Below are 4,802 nucleotides of genomic sequence, written 5' to 3' on the forward strand. Positions count from 1 at the left end.
ACCTAGGAGTGGAATGCTGGATCCTGTGGAAGCTCTGTTTAGTAGGTCCAGAAATCTCCACACAGTCTCCATAGTGGTTTGGACCAGTTTGCACTCCCACCAACAGTGGTAAGAAAGAGGTTCCTTTTCTCCACAACCTCGCCAACATTTGTTGTTGCTAGTTTTTTTTAATAATGTGCCATTCTCACTGGTGTGAGATGGTATCTCATGTAGTTTTGATTTGCATTTCCCTGATTGCAAGTGATGTTGAACATTTTTTCATATGCCTGTTGGCCATTCGCATTTCCTCTTCAGAGAAGTTTCTTTTTAGTTCCTCTGTCCATTTTTTGACTGATTATTTTCTTTTGTTGTGTGAGTCTGATCAGCTCTTTTTAGATTTTGTGATCAACATCTTTATCATTAGTGTTGGGTGCAAAAATTTTCTCCCAGTTGGTGGGTTTCTCTTTGTTTTTGTTATTGTCTCTTTGCTGTGCAGAAGCTCTTTAATTTGATGTAGTCCCAGCTGTGATCTTTGCCTTCACTATCACTGCTTTGGGTGATTGTGCTGTAAAGATGTTCTTTGATATGCAAATCACGTAGTGTTTCGCCTATATTTCCTTCTATGTATTTTATGGTTTCAGGTCTTATGTCTAGTTCTTTAATCCATTTTGAGTTGATTTTTGTATATGGTGTGAGGTAGTGGTCAAGCTTCATTCTTTGCAGTACGGACCCAGTTTCCCAGCACCATTTATTGAACAAACTTTCTTTGCTCCAATGCATAGTCTTTTGCTCCTTTGTCAAAGATTAGTTGACCATAAATCTGTGGGTTTATTTCTGGATTTTCTATTCGATTCCATTGGTCTGTATGTCTGTTCTTGTTCCAATACCATGCAGTTTTGATGATTATGGCTTTGTAGTAGAGTTTGAAGTCTGGGAGTGTGATGCCTCCATTCCCTTCTTTTTTTTTCAGGAGAGCTTTGGCTATTCGGGTTTTTTTGTGATTCCATATGAATTTCATCAATAATTGTTCTATTTCTTTGAAGAATGACATTGAAATTTTGATTGGGATAGCATTGAATCTGTATATTGCTTTTGGTAGGATGGCCATTTTAATAATGTTTATTCTCCCAACCATGAGCAGGAGATGTCTTTTCCATTCTTTGTGTTCTTCTTCTATTCTTTTAACAGTGTTTTATAGTTTCTTATATAGGTCCTTTACTCTCTTTTGTTAGATTATTCCCAAATATTTGATTTTTTTTGTTTCAATAATAAAAGGGTGGTTTTTTTTATTTCTTCTTCTTCAGATTTATGTTTGTGTATAGGCAGGCTACTGACTTTTGCGTGTTGATTTTGTATCCTGCCACTTTACTGAACTGATTGATGAGTTGAATTAGTTTTCTGTGGAGTTTTTGGGGTTCTCATGTATATTATCATATCATCTGCAAAGAGTGATAGTTTGACTTCTCTTTTCCTATTTGGATTCCTTGGATGTCTTTCTCTTGTCTTTATTGCTCTGGCTAGGACTTCCAGTATTATATTGAAAAGCAGTGGTGAAAGTGGACATCCTTGTCTTGTTCCAGATCTTAATGGAATTGCTTTCAGCTTTCACCATTGAGAATGATACTGGCTGTTGGCTGTCATATACGGCCTTTATGATGTTGAGGTACGTTCCTTGTATCCAAAATTTCAAGGGCTTTTATCATGAATGGGTGTGTTGCACTTTGGTCGAAAGCTTTCTCAGCATCTATTGATATTATCATATGGTTTTTATATTTCTTTTTGTTGATGTGTTGGATAACGTTGATTGATTTTCGGATGTTAAACCATCCTTGTGTCCCTGGAATGAATCCTACTTGGTCGTGGTGAATTACCTTATGGATACACTGTGGATTCTGATAGCTAAAATTTTATTGAGGATTTTTGCATCAGTGTTCATTAGGAGATTGGCCTACAGTTTTCTTTTTTTGTGTTGTCCTTGTTCGGTTTTGGTATTAGTGTAATGTTGGCTTCATAGAACTGTGTTAGGTATTATACCTTCCTTCTCAATTTTTTGGAAGAGTTTGTGAAGGATAGGTACCAATTCGTCTCTGAATGTTTGGTAGAATTCATTTGTAAATTCCATCAGGTCCTGGGCTTTTGTTTTTGGGGAGGTTTTCGATTACCATTTCAATTTTCGCTGCTTGTAATTGGGTCTGTTAGTGTTCTATTTTCTTCTTTATCTAGCTTTGGGTGATTGTAGAGTTGTAGGAATTTGTCCATCTCCTCTAGATTGTTAACTTGTTTCCATATAACTGTTCATAGTAGTTATTAATAATTCTTTTGATTTCTGCTGTGTCCGTTGTGATTTCTCCTCTTTCATTTATTATCCTATTTATTTGTGCTTTCTCCCTTTTTGCCCTTGTGAGCCTGCCAAGGGGTTTATCTATTTTATTTATTTTTTCGAAGAACCAGCTCTTGGTTTCATTGATCTTTTGGATTGTTTTTTAGTTTCGATTTCATTTATTTCTGCTTTGGTTTTTATTATTTCTTTTCTTCTACTGGTTTTGGGGCTTTTTTGTTGTTCTTTTTCTAGATCTTTGAGTTTCGAGATTAGGTTGTTTCTTTGAGTTCTTTCTTGTTTCTTGATGTGAGCATCTATAGCTATATATTTTCCTCTTATTACTGCTTTTGCTGCATCCCATACATTTAGGAAATTGGTGTCCTCCTTGTCATTCAATTCAAAGAATTTTAATTTCTTCTTTTTATCTCCTCGTTAGTCCAGTGGACTTCCAGTAGTGTGGGTTTCAATCTCCACGAGGTAGGAGAATACCTTGCCTTCTTTTATGGTTTATTTCTAGTTTGATGCCTTCATGGTCAGAAAAGATGGTTGGTATGATTTCAATCTTGGTGTATCTGTTGATGTTTGTCTTGTGCCCCAGTATATGATCGATCCTAGAGAATGATCCGTGTGCGCTTGAGAAAAATGTATACTCAGATTTTTTTGGGTTTAGTGTTCTATATATGTCTGTTAAGCCAAGCACTCTAGATCCTTATTTAGAGCTTTAGTGTCCTTTACTTATTTTTTGTCTTGTTGATCTATCCATTGTTGATAGTGGTGTGTTGAAGTCTCCCACTACGTATGTGTTTTCTCTGATGTCTGTTTTCAGAGATGCCAATAGTTGTCTGATATATTTTGGTGCTCCTTCGTTGGTGAATATATGTTAATGAGTGTTATTTCTTCTTGAAGTATTATCCCTTGATCATAATGTAATGACCACTGGGGTCTCTTTTTATCTTTTTAAGTTTGAAATCTGTTTTATCTGATATGAGTATAGCTGTTCCTGCCTTCTTTTTTGGTCCATTTGCTTGTAGAATTGTTTTCCATCCTTTAACTTTGAGTCTATTTTTATTTTTTGCAGCTAAATGTGTTTCCTGGAGACAGCAAAAGGTTGAGTTTTGTTTCTTAATCCAGCCTGCAACTCTGTGTCTTTTTATTGGAGAGTTTAGTCCATTTACATTTAGAGTTAGTATTGATATGTTAGCATCTGTATTTGCCATTGTGTTTGTCTTTCCTTTGATTTTATTTATTTATTCTTTTAATAACTTTCTTTGGCCTTCTTTTGTTGTTATTCGTCCCTCTGAGGTTCTGGCTTTAGGACTCCTTGTAGTATTTTTTGGAGTGGGGTTTAGTCGCAATGAAATTCCGGAGTTTCTGTTTGTCTGGGAAGGTCCATATTCTTTCTTCAAAGAGGAAGGAGAGCTTTGTGGGATAGAGTATTCTTGGTTGGCATCTGTTTTCTTGGAGTCTGTTGACTATGTCCCTCCACTCTCTCCTTGCCCGTAGTGTTTCTTCAGAGAAGTCTGATGTCAGTCTGATTGGTTTCCCTTTGAATGTTATCTGTTTCTTCCCTCTGTTAGTTCATTATTTTTTCTTTGTCTTGGATTCTTGGGAGCTTTACTATTATGTGTCTTGCTGTATTTTTCCTTTCGTCATGGAAGTTTGGTGTTCTTCTTGCTTCTTGTATATCAATTTTCAGATCCTTCTTAGTGTTTGGGAAGTTCTCTTCAATTATATCCATGAATATTTTCTCTGTTCCTACATCTCTCTCCTCTCCTTCTGGGATTCCTATAACTCTTATATTTCCTTTCCTCATGGAGTCAGATAGTTCCCAAAGTCTTTCTTCGGTCTTTTTCCTTCGTACTTCTCCTTCCTTTTCTGTTTTAGTTCTTTTTATTTCTGTGTCTTCAAGAGTACTTATTCGTTCTTCCATTTCATCTATTCTGCTTTCACTGCTTTTCCCAGAGTTCTTTAGCGTCTCCATTAATTCTTTGATCTCCTGCATTTCTTTTACTTCCCTCTTTAGGGACTCAATTTCATTCTTCTGGTCATTAATTATTTTCCCCTTATCATTGTTTTCCTTTATGAGTTCTGTCAGTTTTTAATCACAGCAATTTAAATTCTCTATCTGGAAGGCTCAGAAGTTCTTCCAAGTTACTGTCGTTGCAATCTGGTAGATGATTTTCTTTTTGTGGTGTGCTATTTTGCTGAGGAGTTGCTGGGTTGCATGTTGTTTTTCTACTCCCTACTGCCTGTTTTCTAATTTGCCGTATTCCTTGTGACACTGTGTTGCTGGTACTGGCCGGCATCTTGGGCGACCTTCCCAGCTCACCACTGGCTCCTCTGGGGAACTTCTGCTGGGTTCACAAGTCTCCAGCAAAGACAGGTCCCTGCTCTGTCTCCTCGGTGAGCCTTCTGCTGGGTTCACACAGTCTCCAGCAAGAAGGGTCCCTGCTGCAAAATGCCAGAGCGGGGACGCGCTCCCCTGCACGCCCGGTCTGCCCCA

This window comes from Talpa occidentalis, unplaced genomic scaffold (genome assembly GCF_014898055.3).
Source record: "Talpa occidentalis isolate TD23 unplaced genomic scaffold, MPIMG_talOcc4v2.1 talOcc4.16, whole genome shotgun sequence".
Taxonomy (NCBI): Eukaryota; Metazoa; Chordata; class Mammalia; order Eulipotyphla; family Talpidae; genus Talpa; species Talpa occidentalis.